The following is a 24,773-nucleotide window of genomic DNA, read 5'->3' on the forward strand; positions in this document are numbered from 1 at the left end:
GAGTTCGTTGCGCTAAAATGTTGAACCGGTTTTCGGCCTAATGGCGAAACCCCTAAAATTTCTCTCCCGTGCAGCTACTCGTAAATTCCGTTGAGACAGAACTGAAGGGGAAGCAACGAAAGATGCTTCGTAGAAAGGTTGGAGAGAATCAGATAGAGCCAAGTTGAGTTGCCTAAATGAAACAGCTAGCAGGATCGTAGATTCCCGAATTGACCCAACGAAGTAAGCGGGAAATGAAGTCACCTTCCCTTATCTGAGGATCAAAATGATCGTTCATTTCGTCCTAGACCGTAAAGCATTTCGGAAGTGTCCCAGTAGTCTGTTGTCCGCGCTTTTTCCTTCGAATTTAATAAGTATGTACAGTGACGTGATTACTTTAGAATTGTGCTAATTTTATTTGAATGTTTCGTTGAATAGGGCAGTGCTAAATTTGCGTAATTGTAGTGTGCGGAAATTTGGAGTGCGCCAAAAGTTAGAAGGTAAAACGTGCTCACAGTGTCGTTGACCCGAACATGTGCTAATGACCCTTGGACAATAGCCGCACGGCTACGATTTCATTACAGCACAACGAACGAGAGGAGAAAAGGACAGCGAACGACGCATCGACACCATTCGGACGAATTCTCCCGGCGCACGCTATTCTGCCGGTCGACACGTGGATCGCCCAACATCCACATTCTGAAGCATCGGACGGACCGGAGTCCTCCGGTGAGGCTAGTGGCCGTTTCCGGTCGAGTATCCCGGAAAGCGGCACTAAGCAGTTTTATCTCCATCGGTAAAATCATCCAGCACCCAGTTTAGTTCCCGCCTGTGAAGTCATCTAGCATCGCATCGTAGATTTTCTACCGTACCGCATGTGATCGCACAGCAGCCGACGGTAGCGATCGCCTAGCAGCAGCCGACGCTACGTAAGCCACCACAGCAGCAACAGCACACAGCTTTTGGTGAGTCGTATCTATTCATTCATTCTAAAGAGCGCGTCCTAGAAATACGCCATAGTGCCGTAAACGTGATTTCACGAAGCTAACCCGTCCAAGCACGGCGTGATCACGACTATTGTTTGATATAGTTTGAGGTTGGGGTCGGCATGTAACCGCGTGCACGCGTTACCGAAATCATGAACGCCGCCCCAACCAGAATTGTCTAGACACCGTACGAAAATTAATAGTGACGTCACTGCAGAATTACTGAAGCAGCTGATCGGAATTTGTAGTGAAAAGCACATGGGTCGATGAGCACAAGATAGGGAGAGAAAAACGCACACAATGATAGAAGTTAGGCCTAGAAGATAAGACACAAATATGAGTCAATACACACGTTAAAGCATGCATGCATTAAAGCAAATAATTTGAAATACAAACCGTTTTCCGTAATTAATAAAATGTTTCCTAGGATAGTCAAACAACGTGTTGTTCTTGCAGTGAAGTTAGTTACGGTCTAATGTGTTCACGTCATTTCGTTTTCGTTTAGTTTGAGTTTATTTCGGCCGTCAAAGTTTGAATGAACGGCAAAACATTTTTGAGATGCTTTCGCCGTCTGGTGGCAAATAGCGACATTGCCAGTGATGAGAACTTTTGAACTTTTGGTGTTTCTTACCGCGAGCTTTCGTTTCGTGTAGTTCGGTGTTGAAGATTGCTGTTAGTTGATAAAAGGGTAGTGTACCCGTTTTTGGTGACTTAATTTCGGTAAGCCTATCTGGTTCGATCCTGATTCCTTTCGATTGAACAATCTTTGACTGACCCTAAGGGGAGTCTCACCGGGCAAACACAACGTGGCGTGCAGTCTCCCTTACGGAGTGGCGCTTAAGCTGCACGCTGAATAGGGATCGACCAGGGCCGGCTACATCCTATACAAACGAAATACAAATTTCCTCATAACTCGAGAACTAATCCAGCAAATGGAACCAAATTTGGCACGTGGGTGTTTTTGGAGACAAAAATTTTGTCTATGATGAATTGGGACACCTACCCACTTTAGAAGGGGGGGCTCCTATACAAATGAAATTCAAATTTCCTCATAACTCGAGAACTAATCAAGCAAATAGAACCAAATTTGGCATGTGGAGGTTTCTGGAGGCAAAAATATTTTCTATGGTGAATTAGGACCCCTCCCAACTTTAAGAGGGGGTGCTTCTACACAAATAAAATACAAATTTCCTCATAATTCGAGAACTAATCACGCAAATGGAACCATATTTGGCATGTGGGTGTTTTTGGAAGCAACCATTTTTTCTATGATGAATTAGGACCCCTTACCTTCTTAAGAGGGGGGCTCTCATACAAACGAAATACAAATTTCCTCATAACTCTAGAACTAATCAAGCAAATGGAACCAAATTTATCATGTGGGTGTTTTTGTAGGCAAGAATATTTTCTATGGTATATTTTCTATGGATTTCCCCACTTTAAGAGGGGGGGGGGGGGCTCCTATACAAATGAAAAACAAATTTCCTCATAACTCGAGAACTGATCAAGCAAATGGAACCAAATTTGACGTGTAAGTGGGTTTGGACGCAAGATTTTTTTCTATGGTGAATTGAGACCCCTCTCTTCTTTAGAAAGCGAGTTATGGCCCATCTCCCCTTTAAGAGGGTGGGCTTCCATACAAATGAAATGCACATTTCCTCTTATCTCGAGAACTAATCAATCAAATGGAACCAAATTTGGCATGTGGGAGTTTTAGATGGCAGAAATTTTTTCTATGGTGAATTACGACCCCTTCCCCTTTTAAGAGGGGAGCTCCCATACAAATGAAATTCAAATTTCCTTATAACTTGAGAACTAATCAAGAAAATGGAACCAAATTTGGCATGTGGGAGATTTTGGAGTCTTGAATTTATTTTACGATAGTTAGAGACCTCTCACCCCTGTGGTAGGGGGATATGGACTCTCATACAAATAAAACAGAAATTTTTGCGAAACTCAAAAACTAATCAAACTCGAGATATTCGACTCTTCCATAAAACATTAGTCAATACAAGACCACTAAAACTATCTATAGTAACACTAGATCATCCAGGACTAGACGGTCGCGAGTGTTGCCGCTGACCCGCCGTCGGAAGCGCCGCCCACTGGGGGGCTTGCAAAACTCGAGATTGTGACAAAGATCATCCGAGATTCATGATTTATGTACAACACAGGTTAATTTGTGGCAATACGAAGTTTGTCGGGTTAGCTAGTAAATAAATAAATAAACATTTCCTCTCAAGTGATCATATCCGTTGTAATCGACCACCTCCAATTTCAACCAAATTTGGTATAATTACTCATTCCGAGCCCACATTCAATTTCCCAAAGTTTTATACAGATTGATCAATCCCCCTTGCAGTGACGCTACTTCATTTTTCTTAGATTTTCGAAAAAACTCATTTTTCTTCGCATGTCACTACAAGGGGGATTGATCAATTCGTACAAAACTTTGGGAAATTGAATGTGGGGTCGGAATGATCATCAATTTAAAAAAATTAACAAGTAACATGAGTTGCATTTGAAAAAGAATTTTTCATATTTTCATCTATGAAAATCTTACGTAAGATATGACTAAACCCCTCTCCCCCCCCCCCCCCCCCAAATAAGATTTTGTAGGATTTTGCGAAACCCCCCCTCCCCCCATTCATGCCTTACGTAATTAGCGCACGACCCCTATATATACATATGCCCAGCAAGAAGCCAAGATTAACAGAGAATTCATTGGTCGCGAAGACCGTTCGGTTCGGGTTTGTTTTTATTTTTATCATGCACGTGTCACAAAGGGCTTCGTCAAGGTGATGGTCTCTCGTGCCTGCTGTTCAACATAGCGCTATAAGGTGTTATGAACCGATATCACCACGCAGGGCACGATCTTCAACAAATCTAGTCAATGCGTCTGCTTTGCCGATGACATGGATATCATCCGCAGAACATCTGTGGCGGTGGCAGAACAGTACACCTGACTAAAGCGTGAAGTAGAAAAGATTGGGTTAAAGGTAAATACGTCTAAATCTAAGTACTTGCTGGCCAGCAGAACCGAGGTCGAACGACGCCGCTTGGGCAGTAGTATATTGATCGACGGCGATGAGTTTGAGGTAGTCGACGAATTTGTCTACCTTGGCTTACTGATAACGGTGGACAATGATACCAACCGTGGAATTCGCAGGCGTATTAGCAGCGGAAGTCGTGCTTACTATGGACTTCACAAGCAATTGCGGTCGAGCAAACTAAGTCCTCGTACAAAGTGCACCCTGTACAAGACACTTATTAGACCGGTTGTTCTCTACGGACATGAAACATGGACAATGGTCGAGGAGGACCTGCGAGTGCCCGGAGTTTTCGAACGACGAGTGCTAATAACGATCTTCGGCGGGGCGGTATACAGGGGAACGGAGTATGGAGGCGGAGGATGAACCATGAACTCGCACAGCTCAATGGCGAAACCACTATCCCAAAGGGGGCTAAACCTGGACCGATTCGATGGACAGAGCATATTGCTATAATACTGGACAACTACCCCGCAAAGATGGTGACTGCCTCAAATCCGATAGGAACAAGACGACCAGGATCGCAGCGAGCAAGATGGTTAGAACAGGTGGAGTGCGATCTGGCGGTGCGAAAACTCGGTATCCAAGGAATTGGAGAGCGGTAGCACACAATTGAGTTAATTGGAGAAACCTTTTTCAACAGGATTTGTCTTAGGATGACAAGCCACTCAAGTGAAGTAAGTGAATGAAGACTATTAAGTTCAACCCGTAAGCTTTTGTGATTGGTTTGGCAGAGGCTGCTGATACGTGACACCTTTTTCGGAGTTTAACAGGCACATCCATCCATAGCACTAATTTAGAATAAATAATTCCGAATTCGGTGAGTAATCGACCTACGTCGTTGGTAAATATGTTTGTCCTGGTCCTCCTACTCGAGCGAAAGTTTCATATTTCAACCCGTTTGGATTTGGATTTAAATCATGACAGGAAAAGGGTCTTCATTCAAATGATGAAAAAACTAAATTTGTGCCAGTTACGGACTAATCGCCATTTGCATGTCAGGACGAAAACTTAATTTATTTCTTTTTCCACCTTCTTTTAGACACGTCCTACGAAAAGTAAGGCATGCCGAAGAGGGTCAGCACCAAGGACACCAATTTTGGGATGGTTCCAACTCGTTTTACCAACTTCTCAAAACGGTAGCTAAGAATTCACATTCACATACGCTCTATGGTAAACTAACAGATTTTTTCATATTTTTAGTTCCTTCCGATCAAACCCACTGAAGTGAACTAAATTCGTCGCCAAGCTGGAGCATTCGAAGTGCGCTCAGGGTGGCTTACGGGGTACGCGATCGCACGAGAGCCTATTCTTCAATAATGCTGTGATGTCCAACATCGATCTTTCCTGCATCGGTGCGATTGGAGTAGCTCTGGTACATGCCTCCGTTCTCGGCCGGAGACATTACTTCCAGGTGCGGGGAGGTCCTCGCAGTGAGTGGTACTGTAGCTGCGTATCTCGACAGGAGTGGAATATTTTTATATACAGTTTGTGAAAATCGATTGCACCCAATGGCGAATGGACTACTCACTTAAAATGTGTGTGTATGAAGCACTGCCATCAAAGAAAAAAAATTTCTGCGAGATTATTCTCAACAAAACTTTTGTATAGACGAACGTCCGAGAAATTACTTACTGAGCTACTCTTCAGGGGTGAGCACAGAGTACTTCGACTTTCCGGACGTGCCCGATATAAACGTTATAACGGTTATAACGTTTACCTAGAAGGCGAAAAACGAAAAAACGAGATAACCATGCACTGGTGCGCCGCGTGAAAATCACAATTCACTAAATAATCTCCCGGACATTCTCCGACGATTGGTATCCGTCCATGGCGGAAAAGCACGATGGTATCAGCAAAAACTGTTCCCATATTCATCCCATTGGAGTTTACCAGGAATTTCCGTATTACCTGAAGGAAAACTATATGAAAGATAGTGATATTTTGGAACCTGTGATTGGCGAGAAAGCTATTAGATTCAGCAAATTAGCACTGATTTTACTGATGCACGCACAGGGCATGGTAGCGACATTTCTGACCGATGGCGATGTCGTTGTAGATGTGCTGCGTGTAGGCGATCAACGGTTAACCTTCAGAGGCAACTCACTTGCCACTAAGAGTATGATCAATTTTTTAATTCTGTTTATTCTTAAAACAGTATAGGTACTAGGTATTAAATTTTAATGAAATATGTATTAATTATTAAATATTATTTAATATTAAACAAATATGTCAAGTATAACCACCCCATCGACATCTCTATATCGAGCTGCAGTAAACGTCAGCGACAGCATGTCCGGGGCTCAAAATTTGACAGCGGGCCCAAATTAGACTGCTGGCAGTTGAGTGAAACGCAGTGCTGAATTGCTATCTCATTTTCGCACACACGAGATGTTGGCGGCGAGAACATGGTTGTCTGCCATGGGCTTGAGTATAACATTCTGAACACCCCATTGACATCTCTATACCGAGCTGCAGTGAACGTCAGCGACAGCATGTCCGGGGCTCAAAATTTGACAGCGGGCCCAAATCAGACTGCTGGCAGTGGAGTGAAACGCAGTGCTGACATGCTATCTCATTTTCGCACACACGAGATGTTGGCAGCGAAAACATGGTTGCCTGCCGATGGGGTGATTCTGAAGATAGAACTAACAAAAAGGCGAATGTCGCACACGTAAACAATTTGATTTGCCTTTGCTGGTCCAGCAAAGAATAACTCTCATTCGTTTTGTTTACATTTGCGACATTCACCCTTTTGTTAAATCTGTCTAAGTTAAATTATTTGAAAGAAATCCGCGTCGTTGTTAATTACATCGATTTTTTTACATCTTTGTCGTTACGTTATTGTTATTACATCGACTTTTTTACATTTTTATCGTTACGTGAATGTTAAGCACATCGACTTCTTTTACATTTTTGTCATTACGTTGTTTCCATTACACGATTTTGTGTACATCATTCTATATAAAGCGTATATTAGCGAACACGAAATACGCGTGTATATGCATGATTTTTGCTTAATTTTTGGAAACAACTGGGGGCTGCAGGATTGAATATGTACATAAACCAAAAAATATCAACTAATCATGTTGTATAAAGCACAGCGAACACGAAATACGCGTGTATATGCATGATTTTTGCTTAATTTTTGGAAACAACTGGGGGCTGCAGGATTGAATATGTACATAAACCAAAAAATATCAACTAATCATGTTGCTCCGTTTATTCCATTACTGTAGAATATATATACAGTGGATCCCCGTTCGTTTGAACGATTCCTCATGCAAACTAACGGGGTTAGTTTTTAATTTGAACAACTGGTAACCCTAAATATGCTGGAACTTGTGTGAACTGGCTGCCCTACTCTTTGTTATTGTTTTGGTGGTTTGATTCAGTTGGCAGTTGCAAGCAGCGAATATTCATTCTCTGATCGGATTTCTACCTAGTGATGTCCGATTTTGCCAGTTTATCGATTAGTTAATAATCGATTACTTTTTGGGCGGCCAAACATCGACATCGATTAATCGGCGCTACATAATCGATTAACCGAAATAATCGATTGGTTATAACCTTTCCGTCTTCGACACCAAAAATAAGGGTACTTGCAGTTACACCTTCGGCTCTATCTCCATTGTTGTTCAATCGCTTTCTATAAAACAGAGAGTACCATCACAAATAAAGGTAACTCTCCGTTTTGATTCAAAATTTAGCGGATTTTGAGTGTCTCTTCGCCTCTGTAACCTACAGTCCCTGTAATGAAATCACAGCATTTTTAAGACGATGTTGGATGGTTATTTGAACATATTTTGACCCAATCTAAATACTCCGTTGTCGGTCCCATCGGGGTCCAAACTGGTAATTTTCAATTTTCTCTAGGAACGTGTAAATGGGGCATAAAATCTGGTAGACATGAGGCGTAGTCGGTTAAGCTGAGTAAGTTTATCCAAAAGTTTTCACAGTAAATTCGTTTTTGGAGTAGGTTTAAGCTTGCTCTAGTCGTAAATTAACAAGCGTATTAACACCTCTTTGTAAAATGAACGCGACACTACATATTTTAATAGCGCATGGAGCAAATATCGTATGAATAAATTCAGCACTTTTTTCAGCAGGCGAGCATCAAAAGTTCATGAAATTCAACTCCGCGTTTTTTGGTTTTACCTTTGTTATACTATAACAAAGGTTTAAAAATTGGTCGAAAAACACGAAATTGATCCAAGGCCCGGAGGGCCAAGTCACATATACCAATCGATAGGGTTCGACGATTTGAGCAATGTCTGTGTGTGTGTGTGTGTATGTATGTAATGATTTTTTCTATCGCCTGTTTCTCAGAGATGGCTGAACCGAATCGTTCGCTATTACTTTTGTTTGAAAGGTGTTATTGTCTAGTAGATCACTATTGAGTTGTTTCGTGATACGACATTTCGTTTAAAAGTTATTAGCAAAAATGTGAAAAATACGTGACACGGGTTTCTCCGGAACTACATCACCGATTTCAACGATCTTAGTATCAAATGAAAGCCCTTATTAAAACCAAATTTTTAATTGAAAACAAACAAGCAGTTTAAAAGTTATGCTTAAAAAACCTGTTTTGACAAGATAATAATTATCGCCTGTTTCTTAGAGATGACCAAACCGATTTATGCGCTATTAGTCTCATTTGCAAGATAATATATCCTAATAGATCACTATTAAATGATTATTTGATTGGACGTTTAATTTGAAAGTTACGAGCAACCGTATACACCAAACCAAAATAAACAAAAATTAATTCAGATTTTAACCAAGATAATTAACCTAATTTCAATTATTTTAATATCAAACGAGAGGTTTTGACACTACGAATATATATGCAAAATTTCATAAGAATTGGTTTTACCGGTCAAAAGATATTAACCCTCGAACATTCGCGCCAACTTTTGTAACGCAGTTACTCGCGCGCACAATAGCCCCAAACCAAAGAAAACATGTGCACTAGAGTTTTGACTGGGAAAACTTGGTTTTAGGTTTATCAAACCTTTGGAAGAGTTTCTTGAAATTGAAAGCTCTATCGTTTGGTGGAATTCAAATTTTGATTAATCCCCCTAAAAGTGAAATAAATAAAATATTTTTCTTCAGTGTCAATATAACACATTGATGTGTTCTGCAAAGTTATAGAACATATTATTACAAGATATTTTGCTAAAGACAGTAACCTTCTATCTCTGCAGCGAAGATAGAAATATCTTATTTATTGTATATGAATTTGTAAAATCAGTTTTTCTCTTTTCGCTCTTTTTGTAATTGTTGTAAGACTTTTTCATGTACTACAAAATTGTACAAATAGTAAAAATACACAACTTTGCTGAACATAGTAGGTTTGCTTGTTTAGGAACTGTAGAACTTTGCTTATAAAGAATACTCTAATTTTGACTCCGAATTACTCGACTACCAGCAGACGGATACATTTTAAACATTTTACATTTGCTGATAGTTTTGCTGCATACATTTTCCCAACAATTTAAATTATTAATGCATTGAATAATTATGACATTTTGCGCACAATAAGTTTGTTGAAGAATATACGTTAGTTGAACAACGTTTTGTAACTTTATAACAATATGGCGTTGAAAAACCTACACGTGTTGTACAAAATACAACAGCGTGAGTAACCGAAGATTAATAAAAATTGATGAAAATTATTCAAGAAAACTCTATTGATGTGATTCAAATAGAATGGCATTACAGGAAACTATGCATAGCTCAAAAACCTATAAACTAGACTTTACTAGACAATGTATATGTTAAAGAATAAGATTTCCTCTTACAACTTACTTTTATTTGCACTTACTCAGGTTAATAATAACTTACTTATCCTTACTAGGCAATTTCATGAAAAAAGGATCTATCAAAATTTAAAGGTGTTTCTATTTTGTTCAAATTTTGTAAACCTATTCAATTTTCAAAAAATTTATGTAAACCAACGCACTACGCAACGATAACCAATAGATGAATTATGTTCCGAAGACGTGTCGATTTCTATCTCAAATAGCAAATAAGACCGTATAACAAAGGTTCCTTTCACCACTAGGTGGATTAAATCGGGTTTTTTGTATAGAAAAAGAGGAGGGAATTGCCCAATTTTCTAAAAATTCCTTATAAAGTTCCGTGTCTGACAGACTGACAAATATCAAATTATCTTTTGACGGTGGCACGGTTAGTATCTAGATGAAGTTTAGTTTGGTTTTCAGACTTCAGCGTGGTATTTAAGCCGGCCTACTACGGGCAAACTGGCTGATCAAAAACAAAGCCTTGGGCTTAAACGACTTGACCCCTCTGTATCGCCAGATTTCACAGCCGGTTATTAGAGTACAGCACAGTTACGGGGCTAGTGCAACAATCCTACTGACTCTATCTAGCAGCATCGCTTAGCCGAGATTTGAACATACGACGACTGGTTTGTTAGATCAGCATCATACCTCGAAACCAACTAACTGACTGATCGCGTGTGGTTAATTTAGTAGCTAAACGCCTGCCACTGTTATAAATTAAATTTATAAGAAATTGTCAAACAATAAAATTTTAAATTATCCGGCATAATCAATCGGCCAGCTAATCGATTATCTAGTAATCGGAGAGTATAATCAATATATATAGAATGCCAGTGTCGCTGCAGTGCGCGTGGCAAACATATTCAGATAATGTATTTACATTATACTTGCATACGTGTGTGTGCCTGAGATTCAGCAAAAGGGGAATCTCATTGTCAAACTTTGACAACCAGTTTAAAATTTCGAATATGGCTGCCAAGTAATGTACAGTACCGCCCCGCTAATCCGACAAATTTATAGCCGGATTAGCGAATTTTGACTCGATAATCCGACAGTCAAACTGACGTCAGCGTGAGTTTGAAATGTGGTTTTGTTTACATCCATCCGTAAACAACTCCGGAAATTTTTTAAAATATTTGTCGTAAGAACGCAATAACAATGTTTTATACTCAGTAATGCTCAATTTCGTCAACAAAATACTTTGAAATTCTTAGTTAGTGTCGAAATAAGTGCAAGCACATCAGTCTATTGAGAATAGCAATGAAAATATTATGGCCATAGCAAACGTGAACGTAGTTAGAAGCAGTACCATTTCCATTTAGTTAGAAAGAGTGCCATTCTGACGCCAAACGAAGGTAGTGTTCGATTAAAAGAAGTCAAGTTCAATACTTTTTAATTCGGAATTTTCCGGATTAGCGAGATCCGGACTATTGAGTCGTCGGATTATTGGATGTCGGATTAGCGGGGGGATACTGTATATTAATTCTACTAATCGGAGCATAAAGCAATCGATTAAAAATTAATCGATTATTTTAGCGGATAATCGATTAGTTCGATTAATCGAGAAGTAATCGGACATCACTATTTATACCATAATCGTTGGAAAAACGCAATGTGAAACAGATTAAACACACTAGATCAGCACAAACAAATCGTGTTTATGTGCATTGTCTGCATAAGCAAATGATGTCATATTGAGTATGACGTTTGAACCATTTTTAATTTGCACGTCGTGCAAACCAACGGGGTTCAAATTAAAAAGTATTCAGATTAAAAACGGTCAAACGAACGGGGGTCCACGGTATCTCGGTCAAATTTTCATCCTGTTCAAAACTCAAGCGAATAGTTTGATAATTTGCTGGCATTTGAGCTAGCGTAAAGATAAAATTTATTTCGTGCTTTGGTGACAAAGGAATGTATCTCTTTTATTTACTGCATTGCTTGCCTCATTTTCAAGCACCAACACAATCATCACTGGAAAGCTCTACCTATAGCGTAATGATAAAAAAATGTGACGTCATATCTCCGCAATATTTCACCTTATATTTCGTTTGCATTGGAAGTCGTCACAACTGTTACTATCTCGTCACCGCCCGAACTGCTCGATTTATTTTGACAACTCAATCATTTCGTTGGCTCGAGCTCGATAAGAATTTGGCAACTCTGTGAAGTTCGATTGACAGCAACTCACTACTCACACGCTGAAAAAATTTAACCCGCGAATGAATAAGATTAACTCAGAAATGAGTGACTTTCAACTCAAAAATGAGTAAAAACCGACACACTTTGACAAAAAGTGGAACAGCCCAAAAATATGAGTAATGGCAATTTCTCAATTCTGAGTAGTTTAGGTCGACCTCATAACTGAGTTAAATTTACTCGTAATTTGTGTAAGTACTACTCAGTTTTGGGTGAAATGGCACTCATTTTTGAGTATTGCTCATTAATGAGCTTCTACGGTGGAACTCATAAAAGGAGTAAGAGTTACTCAAAATAGTGTGTAAAATATACGCATGTTTTGAGCTGTTCCACTTTTCGTGAAAGTGGGTCAAATTTTTTAAGCGTGCACATATAGATCATTACACGGGAGCTCCTAACCACACTTTTTTGACAGCACTTGGTGGTTTGTTTACATGGTGTTAAAGTTTGAATTGAGTTTTTCTATCTTTGTCCGGCAGATAATGATAAAAAGTTATAGTTTTTATTTAAGAGAAATCACCTTACATGCATTTTAAAGCAACTGATGCAGTAATCCTTCACGAAATTTTAAATCGAAACTGCTTGATGTGACAAAAAACATGTAAACAAACCACCAAGTGGTATCATTTGACGGCAAAATGACGTCATCGCAAAATGATCTATTGCTAGCCGTAATCATCACGACATACTAAACACTAAACAGAAAACCAACATCGTTGATTGCAGATTTTTTGTTTGTTTTCAATCGTGGTGATATGTTTAGAAGTAACAATACTGACGTATAACTGGCGCTTATGACAACACATGTATTTCTTAGCGGCCGTCCTCAACACGCCATTTAATTAAATTAATTTAATTTTTATGAATTATCAAAGATAAACGCTTCAGAGGAAGGTTCTTTGAGGATGTTATTATTATACCGTGGACCCCCGTTTGCCCGTTTTTAATCTGAACATTTTTAAATTTGAACCCCGTTGGTTTGCACGACGTGCAAATTAAAAATGGTTCAAACGTCATACTCAATATGACATCATTTGCTTATGCAGACAATGCACATAAACACATTTGTTTGTACTGACCTAGTGTGTTTAATCTGTTTCACATTGCGTTTTTCCAACGATTATGGTAGAAATCCGATCAGAGAATGAATATTCGCTGCTTGCAACTGCCAACTGAATCAAATCACCAAAACAATAACAAAGAGTAGGGCAGCCAGTTCACACAAGTTCCAGCATATTTAGGGTTACCAGTTGTTCAAATTAAAAACTAACCCCGTTAATTTGCATGAGGAATCGTTCAAACGAACGGGGGTCCACTGTATGTAGCATCGAGAAACTCGAAATCACAGACAAACAGCCATAACACTCGTTTCCATTCATCGTACCGATAAAACCGTCATTTCAAATTTGGGCTTAGTTGGGAATGTGTCCGTTTTGGTCAAAGTGGCGCTTTTTGACGAAAGAAGGGGAATTCCCCATAAAAAATACTTGCTACTTCGAGGGACACCCATATTGCTATTTGGTATTTGGGAATGTCGATCATAGATGGTGCTAGTGTTCAGGCTAAATGTGAGGTACGATAATTTTTGTTGATTTTTCTTCCAAGAGTTATGTCTGTTTGTCTGTGTCGAAATCTTTAATTTAAATCGCTGGTTCTCAAAAGAATTGGCAATAACAGACAACAGTACCATAACTATTTACGTTACGACCATTAACTGTGGTAAAATTATCATGAAAAGGAATTACCACAGATAACAGACATCCAAGCTAGGCTTGGACCGTGTGTAAAAACTTGCAACGGTTTTTCGCAAGTGGCAATAAGCAGTATGGTGGCACTGCGATCACCTAAAATGTTCATTCGAAGACATGAGCGCAAAAGCAATTTGAAGCCTGCTCACACTAACACAAAATCCAATATAGCTGGGGGCCCTAGTGTATATTAAAAGAAATCGACACCCGCTCGCTCATACAGGAAACCCCATAAGGTACACATTCGCGACTACGAAGCTACACCCTACACGATCTCTTGTATACATATTCGCGACTACGAAGTTGCTGACATTTATTTGGTTTTTGTAAGAAAAAAGAGAAGGAAGTATTTTTGCTATTGTTTTCCCACAAGTTTTGACATTTTCGGTTACCGTTAAGACATTGTAACTGTGTTGTTTGTAAGTCTGTACGTAATAGAATAAAACAAATGTTATCTAAGCAAAGAATAAGAGCATACCCAGATAACACAAAATCGTAATAGAAAGGTCACATTAAATCGTTTTCATGTCAATTTCATATCGGAGTTGTATAATGATTAGAGTATGTCAAATCGAAGTGAACAATAAGTTGTTTTACAGTCGTGCGTGTCTTCATATACAATTCATGACTGTGAATTATAAAGCAGGATAGACAATTGCAATATTTGATTATATCTATATCATATATTCAGGAGTATTTAGTTGCGTGTTATAAAAACTGCGCAAAACAGAATTACAAATAGTTGTCAAAATTTTCGCACGTATATCGCCTCCACTTTGGTACATATATGCTTTTATATGGCGTGAAATATAACTTTTTCGTTCAGATATGATTTCGTATACCTCAGTTGCAATCGAGATATACAAACCAAATGGTTTACTGGGTAAACATAGAAAACTTACACGTGCTTACACTGTCAATAATACATGATTTACCTTTGCGCACAACTATATAAAGCTGAAAAACGAAATATTTTCTCGGGAAGCACAATATTTATTCCAAATTCCTGTTGATCACAGAATAATCTGTGCGTGCGGCAACACTGACATACGCAGCTGCATTGTTGCTAGATTATTTGTTTCAGATGGCGACTCTAAGGCAGAGCTGCCATAAATACAGATATTTGTGCATGCATAAATTTGGGACCCTACCGTTTTCTCCGGAGTATTTAATTTTCTCGATCTAATCTTTTAAATAACAAATAGTTTATGGACTACTTTAAAATTCAGAAACATTAGTAGAGCCAGTAGATCACAGCAACTGAAATAATTGGGTCCTAAAGGCCTATGTCATTTTTAGCTTGAATCGATGAGGTTAGGGTTAGGAACACATATTTTGATATTCAATTTTATATTTTTAGGCTATTGCCGTTAAAAAACTTTTTTTTTAATTTTGTAAAATTTTGAACAAAAAATAAACATTTGGGCAACCTTATATCTGTGTTTTATCCAAGTGGGGACCTTTTGCTTGGATGTCTGTTCTCTGTGGCTTTATTTTTGTATTGTGGATTTACTTGATCGATGGATTCCGAGGGGAGTTCAGGTACTGTTTCAAACACCCCATTGACATCTCTATATCGAGCTGCAGTGAACGTCAGCGACAGCATGTCCTGGGCTCAAAATTTGACAGCGGGCCCAAATCAGACTGCTGGCAGTTGAGTGAAACGCAGTGCTGACATGCTATTTTATTTTCACACACACGAGATGTTGGCAGCGAAAACATGGTTGCCTGCCGATGGGGTGGTTTCAAAGGTTTCAAACGTTCAAAAGGTAAAAAATGACTAAATTGGCAACACAGTTCGTAATGTTTTATCGCCATAACTGGCAACACAGGCTCATTGCGTTTCTGTCGCAACCTTGATCGTGACTTCGTGTTAATCATACAAAAGCATTAAACGAATTGTTTTCGAATACGAACGTTATTGCTTTGTTATTGCTTGTTTGGATAATGAAGGATAAACTACGCTTTATTCACTATGAAATTTCGGCAAACCAGCGTTGAAAATACAAATTCATTTCATGCTGAATTTCATTCCGTTTCTTCTGATAGAACGGTAATTCCTAGGTTTATTTACTTTGCTCGATTGGTTCCAATAATGAAACAGCGATGATGACACAATTTGACATTTTATCTGTCAAAAGCTAAAAACGACCCTTTTTACGACCGTTCAGAAACACGACTGTTTCAACCGTCGTGTCCAGTAAGGGAATGCGCGCACAATATAAAGAACTACAAAGGAATTTCACGAGTGGTTGACCGGGCGAATGTTATGCTAACGTCGAATTAAACATAAGCATATTATGCTGCATTAAAGGCTTTAACGTAAACAGTGTTGTGTTTTGGTTCGTTGTTCGTATTGCAGCTTGCAAGAAAAATCCTCAAAATGCGATTATCTTGACATGTTGGATCTAGAGTGACTATATATAGAGTGGCGACAATGTCAAAATTGGAATAAAAATTATCTGTCAGTATCATTCCAATCGAGCAGACGCAGCCCATCGACATCTCTATATCGAGCTGCAGTGAACGTCAGCGACAGCATCCCGGGCAACGATTTCTTCATGTTTCTTCATTTTTCGATATATCAGTCTTTAAAGACACCAATAGAGAAAATCGATGGCGATCGTTACCATTTCTAAAAGAAATTTCTACAAACTTAATAGAAAATTAAAGTTTATTTTATAAAGATCTTCACCAAAATATCGATATCAACCGTCATCTTCGAAAATAAATATCAATTTCTGTCGCCAATTCGTTATTAATCTTTACGTAAATTTTTTTTGTTTTTATTTTTGGCTCGGGCAAGTTTCGAACCCATGCAATTTCTAAACTGTACCACTAATCCTCAGATCTACGACTACTCTTGAGGAGCTTAGATTAAAATGGCAATCATATTCTAAAGGACCCCATGCATGTATATTAACATATTGGCGAATTCGTCTATTTACGAGAGTCGCGAACTAATTTGGCGAAACGCAGAAGAAGATGTTTGGGTTCAGTGCTCAGTTCAAATGATTTGGCCAACATATTGTTAATTTCGAGTTGAACATACATCATTTATGCACATGTATACGCATCGATGCCATTCTTCATTATCCTTTATCAATGTTAAAAGATACAATGATATCAAAACAGAAGTAGTTTTAGATAAATACCTGCGAAGAAAATTGAAGTTTTTGCGATACTTTCATACTGAACAAAATTTAGTGTAATATCTTTAAAGATTTTTATCAAATTACTGACAAAGAAAATGTTTTAAATGCGAGTATCGATCTATGAAGAAGTTCAAATATTCGTATCGATATTATTGAAAATTAAACGTAAAGATTTATCGTCACAAAGCTTTATTTTTGTATAAAGAACTACAAAGGAATTTCACGAGTGGTTTACCGGGATGTCCTGGGCTCAAAATTTGACAGCGGGCCCAAATCAGACTGCTGGCAGTTGAGTGAAACGCAATGCTGACATGCTATCTCATTTTCGCACACACGAGATGTTGGCGGCGAAAACATGGTTGCCTGCCGATGGGGTGAGCAGACGACCAATCCAACGCGTATGGAAAGAGAAAGAAAATAAGCTTTGCTAGAGCATTGCATACTTTTGGGATGACATGTCGCCATTCTGTATATAGTCACTCTAGTTGGATCAAGTTGTCATACACTGAGAAAAAAACCATGGTAACGCGAAATATGTACCCATGGTTATCTTAACTATATTGCAATATTGTAGTGCCTACCATGATTTTTGTCAACTTGAGAAGTTTCGTGGTTAAAACTACTATAACAACAAGCAAATCGCTCACTATTTCACTGGTTAAATAGACTTTTTTCTCATACTTCTAATGACAATATTTTTACAGCTTGATATAACAATATTGAATTTTCAACAGGACCATGAAATTGGTGAATTTTCTAACTGCAAGAATATCATGGTAGTTTTAACATTTTTAGGAGTTATCGTAATCGGATAAGTTTAGTGGTTTTGAACTCACTATGAAAATATGTCGCGTTGACAATTTTATAGTTGTTTTACCTTTTTTTTGTCAATCAAAGTCGCCATTTTGGAAAATACAGAATACACGTGTTATGTTTACAGGTTTAAGTTCGGCTAATTATTCTTTAAAAATTAGGTGAGTTTTCAAACATTTAACAAGAAAAAACGTTGTGTTTCTTTATGTTACTATTAAATATAAAAAATCAGTAAATCATCTTGGAACATCAGTGTCTTAAAACAACCTTTTCATGTTTTAGGGAGGATTTGGATACTGACTTTTGTCTTTTATCAGATGTAATTACAAATGGTAGTCTACGAAAAGACGGAGGCGGAAGCACTTAGACTCGCACTTAGAGCACAGAGATGGCGAAGACGATTGTATTCATCTGCCCATGGAAGAAGCGACCGAACCCGATCCGGAAGCCGTGATCAGAAAAATTTGGACGTGCGCACGTCAACTTGAACTTGGACTAGGTAAGCCCAAATCCATTTACTGATCGAACGACTAACGCAGATAATAAAACTTTGATATTATGTATTGTTATATTATTTCATGTATCTTTAACTAATCAATTATTACAACTACAATGGAAGATAGTTTTTTTAAACTGTAGACCATACGTTGATTAATCAATTAATTTATCTAATCGAATAACAAAGAAAACACAAAGTGGTTTTATTAATCGATTAGTAAAAGTGATTAGTTAACGATTAATCGATAAAGAAGTAAGACATTTGCACGATTTCGCCAGTTTTCCGTGTTTACAATATTAATCGGTCGGTCGGAAAGTTATTAAAGTAGGTCGGTCAGTTATTAAGACCGGAAATGCCGGAAATAAATTACATTATTGTCTGTTTAACTTGAACTCCGGCCGGCAGAAGCAGGATAGCGTTTTTTCTCCGCATATAGCTTTTTTCGTGGGTGCACTCGCTCTAAATTATTCAATGATTGTTCGGAAAGTGTCCTTTTGTTGCGGAACGGAAATAATACGATTTATCCTTTGAGTAAGAACTGTGTGGACGCAATCCGTGATCCGAGCTGATTGGACCGGTTGGTCATTCCTCCGATTAATGTATTGCGGCAGCATGTGTTGGCCCACTTCGAATAAGGATTCGTCAAAATCTAGCAAAAGGTGCATCTGCATCTAGTTCTAATGCTAATGGGGGATCGGTCGGTTCAGACTTGAATTCAGCCGACCTGTCAACATTTGCGTGATCACAAATACTATTATTGGCAATCGACCGGTTAGCATTCAAGAAATTATGCATCGTAGTGTGGATCGTGAGAGTATAATCAATATATATAGAATGCCAGTGTCGCTGCAGTGCGCGTGGTAAACATCACACATGTTCAGATAATGTATTTACATTATATATGCAAATGTGTGTGTGCCTGAGATTCATCAAAAGGGGAATCTCATTGTCAAACTTTGACAACCAGTTTAAAATTTCAAATATGGCTGCCAAGTAATGTGATTGGAAACTTCGCTTGCTTCAAATTTCTGAAAAAATCGGTGCAAAAGGGAACAGTTGTGGGATTCTATTCATCCGGACGAAAAGAAAAAGAACGTTTAAAACCATTTCACTGGCATAAAAACACAACGGAGAACGGACTGATGACAGCACCAACCAGCGCACAGATAAAGAACAGATAAATAACAATGAGCAACTATGACAATGAAGTTCCCGATTCACAGACTTGATACAGATTGTTAGCATCATGTTTACCACAATGAGTCCTATAGAAAAACAGCGACACTGGCATTCTATATATATTGATTCTACTATCGTGAGCTTTGAGTTTAAACAGTGCTCCCCTTCCACCGAGAAGCAAAGCGACACTGGGAGGATTACTGCCAGTTTATTGGCCGCCCATAGGATCCGCCAATGACAATATGACAAGGACACAATGAGCAGTTTGAATCCTCTGCAGCCACAAAAAAGCTTAAACGAAACTTACTTTTCAAATCCAAACAAACGGCGTTGCAGATTGTGCAACTTTTGTGCGAGATTTTAGTTCAACCACATCTAAGACAACTACTGAATACAAAGGATGCTCAAGGACAAACTTCATTTATGATGGCCGTTACCTGCCGCGCTGGAAACATAGTTTTAATGCTATTCTCAGATTAAGCTAATGAAGATGTCAACATTTCCGACTTAATTATATTCCCGTTAGGTAGGCCTGCTTAATCAGTCCCTTTGGGGACCTTATGCTGTAATGACGCTCTTTCACCTGGCCAGGTTCTATCATACTAATTAAGACATTTTCGAATTTCGCACTTGCGGTCTAATACAATATTTTTGCTGTTGGACTGTATGTGCGAAAGATTGTCACAAGGGACACGATTGTAAACTGAAACGAACATCCCCAACATTGTGATGGTTTGGAAAAATGCAAATGAAAGCGCTAATTGCAGGCAATCAAATCAAACGTTACGAATTGCTTTGTTGTTTTGTTTTTTTTTGTGAAACCGAGAAACTTAACTCCTGTTGAGAATCAACCCTGGGAACGTTCATAATCTTGAGGATTGCTTGACTGCAATCAGGTCCCAGGGCTGGTCTGTATCTTTACATATGTAGATGAAAGATGCACACTATCCTGGACAGCCGTCAAAGGTTACATATTATACCGGGATGTTGAATCTAAACATACTGTCGATAATTGTAAGCGATAGGCACCATACAATTGTCCTAGCGCTATCAAAACATCAGTATTCTGTCTAGATTTGAACCCTTTTGAACATCTTTTTAAATAATTTCATTTCTATAATGAGAAATCATTCGATTTCATATTAAAATGACTTAGACCGAGCTCTTGTACAAAAATGGTCAGCAATTCACAGAGGGATATTTGAAAAATAGTTAATTTTATCCCAAACAGATTAAAACAGGTCATCAACCCAGATAACACAAAATCGTAATAGAAAGTTCACATTAAATCGTTTTCATGTCAATTTCACATTGGAATTGTATAATGATTAGAGTATGTCAAATCGAAGTGAACAATAAGTTGTTTTGCAGTCGTGCGTGTCTTCATATGCAATTCATGACTGTGAATTATAAAGCAGGATAGATAATTGCAATATTTGATTATATCTTAATCATATATTCAGGAGTATTTAGTTGCGTGTTATAAAAACTGCGCAAAATAGAATTACAAATAGTTGTCAAAATTTTCGTACGTATATCGCCTCCACTTTGGTACATATATGTTCTTATATGGCGTGAAATATAATTTTTTCGTTCAGATATGATTTCGTATACCACAGTTGCAATCGAGATATACAAACCAAATAGTTTACTGGGAATGGTCCAACAAGGTAGTAGTTGAGCGAGAAAGGACATTTGTTTCAACTAATAGTTAACTGTCCGAATACTTTTTTGTCTGCATTTTTAGCCAATTCAAACTATATGTACTCTATCTTCAAAACGCAAAGCTTTTCCCCGAATTTTTGTTGTGCATCTAAATATGCTTTAGTTAAACATTGTTTTAAAAAATATGTATTAACATTCTTTGCAAAAATACTGCGCAAAATTACTAAAAGAAAAATTTATGCGCTGCGGTCCAAATACTTTTTTGGTTGACTGTAGTCCTTCAGTCGTATCCCCGTGCCAAATTGATTGCGGAACGACCCATTTGCGATTCAGGTAAAAAGTTAGAGAACAGTCTTGGAAATGCATTAATATTTTTTATTTTAACAGGAAATGTGTATCCGATATAAATGGAAATTGATCGAAGCGGCTGGCCCTGCAATTATCCTATACTCTAACAGCTGGCTGCAAAGTCTATCACTTACAGCGACAGGATTCTACTGCGTTGTGCCCCCGGGAGATGTTTTTAATTTATTCGGTCACAATAACCAATGATCGTCATTGGATGTGCCATCATGATAAAAGTTTTTAGAACAGCAACTGCAAGGGCACGACAGCTTTAAGAGGTAAGTATTGCTGTAAGTTAGTTTAGCACATGTCTATAATCGCTTCTTACTCCGAATAGGATAACGTGAAGTCTGCCGCATTCGATCAATGTTTAGGCAGTTGAAACTAATAGTCAGTGGTTTCACTTCAGTATATTCCAGCTGAATACGCCGGATTTAACCGGCTCTGCCGCGGGCGGAACATCGCAAATTATGGTTGTGACTCGGAATGCATATAAAACAAGAATGCTTATAGAAAACAATTCCAAAATGTAAAATATCTGTTAAAATTATAGGTAATACATATTGACATAAACGATGGTTTGTTATTCGGATTGTGAGATAATGAGAAATCCGTCTAAAATATTTTTATGACCATTCACATTATACTTACTCCGAATGAATCAAATGAATCTTTTGCAATAAATGAATGTAGTGACTTGCAAGCATACTTGCAAATGCACCACATTCATTTATTGCAAAAGATTCGTTTGATTCATTCGGAGTAAGTATAACGTGAATAATCATAAAAACTATAAAATTTATAGTTGAGATGACTACACTCATGGTTATTTCAACAATAGTTAATAACGTCATTTTTACCACGAAATTGTCACGACAACCAGCTTGTCCCGTTCAATGCGTGTTTAAGATGACTATTTTCTTGTCAGCAATACCATACAAAACCATTATTATGATGACAATTGTATAGTTTTAAATTATAGTTGTCCCAACCATGCATGGTCATTTTTACCATAAAATTGTCACTGCTACCAGGCAGTTCCGTTTGCTTTTAGTCCAAGATGACTATTTTCTTGTCAGTAAAACCATACAAAAAGAGGTTAAGATAACTAAAGCATTGTAATGATGACAATTTTATGGTATACAGATTAAAGTTATGCCTACTATGCGTGGTCATCCGTACCATGCGTGCATTGTCCAAGCTTATAGTCGAAATAACCATGAAAATGTTGTCTAGACCAGTTTTCCCAGTCGGTTGAAAACCACCCTACTTTTCTGGTCAAGCTTGCCCCTAAAATGGTAGAATTTACCATGAAATTTTTCTGTGTGTAATGTAACCGCCGTAACCGCATAACATTAAAGTCAATGCGCTATTTATATACAGGTGAGAAAATGCTGAAAACAGGGTATTAATGCAATGTCAAATATTTCTGGCTTTAGTTTTCAAAAGGTCGCATAATGCATGTAAAAGGGTTGATTATGCGACCTTCTGAAAACTAAAGCCAGATTTTTCTAATATTTTCTAAATTGATAGTTCAGCAATGTCGAAACAGAGCAACGCTTAATTTTAAAAACAAACTCCATTGTTTAGTGCGGTTGTTTGACGTCGTAGCTAAAGTGATAATCGATATCTTGATATCTTTAAAGCACAGAGAACAGACATCCATTCAGGAACAAATTTTTCGGGAATTGGGTATTTTAGTGGTATTTAAATTCTCGCATATTATGATAATATATGATGTCACTGTAAAGTCACATGAAGACTTTTTCAAATTTGACGAGTGAAAGTAATAAAAAAAGCATTTTTTTCATTTAAAAATTTTTTTAGGGATAAGACGATAGCTGATAAGTAAACCATTTTTCTTCTCAGCTCGCCTTAGACAACACAGTGGATAGATAAACTATGGTCATCAGCCGATACAGGTTTCATATGGGAGCTGTCAAAAGCTCGGTCAAAATGAAAAGCTCTATCAGAAAGATAGAAGAGAGGAAGAGAACTTCTGACATCATTTCAATCAATCGGCTTGGTTGATATCTGTCAAACAGCAAATCATTCTATTTTTGATTTTTATTAATTTTTTCATCAAATATTCACTTAATTGAAATAAAAAAAGAACTGTTAGATTCAGAAAACGACGGGCTATCAAATGAGGTAAAAAAATCAACTTTTTGGGAAAATTAAAATACCCAATTCTTGGATAAAATTTTAAACTAAAATCACCTAATATGCTAGCGACACCACCACTATAGTTTCCCAACTAAATGATTCATTTGATTTGCACACTGACAACCTTTGGCTCCTCTGGCGCTAGTATATATGGACTATCCAGCTTTCCACGAGCGATAATGGCGGATATTGAGCACAAGTGGGCACAATCTTTTGACATTCATTGGAGGAGCGTCGAGTTCGCCCTGACGGAGTTACTATGGATACATTCATGATTGTTTGTTGTTCGAATGTAAAAATGTAAACATTTTTCAATTTTGCAGATCGCGTTAACCTTATCGGAATCCGGTTATAAGGTGAGTCATTTGAATTGGCAAAATATAATCATGTTTTTTAATCAACACTTTCGTTTAGGTTGGCTTATTAGACATTGATCTGTGCGGTCCCAGCGTTCCATTCTTGCTAGGACTAGAGGATCACGATGTTCACCAATGCGAAGAAGGATGGGTACCGGTTTATACCAGTGCCGAAAAGAAACTGGCCGTTATGTCGATTGGTTTTCTGTTGAAGAGCCGAACCGAAGCTGTTATTTGGCGAGGACCCAAGAAGACTGCAATGATGAAATAGTTTTTAGAGGACGTCGCTTGGGATGAGTTGGATTATCTCATTCATTATCGATACTCCTCCGGGCACTTCGGACGAACACATCACCGTCATGGAAAACTTGAAGGGAGTAAACGCAGATTGTGACAACGCCTCAGGAAATGGCCTTGGAAGACGTCTGAAAGGAGGTAACTTTCTGTAAGAAAACTGGGATACCGATCATTGGGATTGTAGAGAATATGAGCGGCTTTGTGTGTCCCAATTGTGCCGAATGTACGAATATATTCTCTTCGGGAGGTGGATTAGCGTTGGCAGAACTTGCAAAAGTGCCCCACTTGGGGACGTTACCGATCGATCCACGTGTTGGTTGATTGGGGGGTACGGGAAAGGCATGTGTGAATGAACTACCAGATTGTACCACGTCACAAGTGCTGAGAGATATTGTTATGGTTTTAACAGTGGAAAAGCAATAAAACTTAAGCTTAATTTGAAATAATTTTTTACGTTCGAAACTTCCACGATCCAAACTGGTCATCAAATTAAAATACAAGAAATTATTTGGCTTTAAAACTCCAAGTA

At 38.1% G+C, this 24,773-nt stretch overlaps 1 pseudogene; it reads left to right on the forward strand.

Annotated features, from left to right (window-relative positions):
* Window positions 1–5,845: 5,845 nt before the first annotated feature.
* LOC128745866 (cytosolic Fe-S cluster assembly factor NUBP2 homolog) lies at window positions 5,846–24,667 on the forward strand (annotated as a pseudogene).
* The last annotated feature ends 106 nt before the right edge of the window (window positions 24,668–24,773 follow it).

The sequence above is a fragment of the Sabethes cyaneus genome, chromosome 1, assembly GCF_943734655.1.
Source record: "Sabethes cyaneus chromosome 1, idSabCyanKW18_F2, whole genome shotgun sequence".
Classification (NCBI taxonomy): Eukaryota; Metazoa; Arthropoda; class Insecta; order Diptera; family Culicidae; genus Sabethes; species Sabethes cyaneus.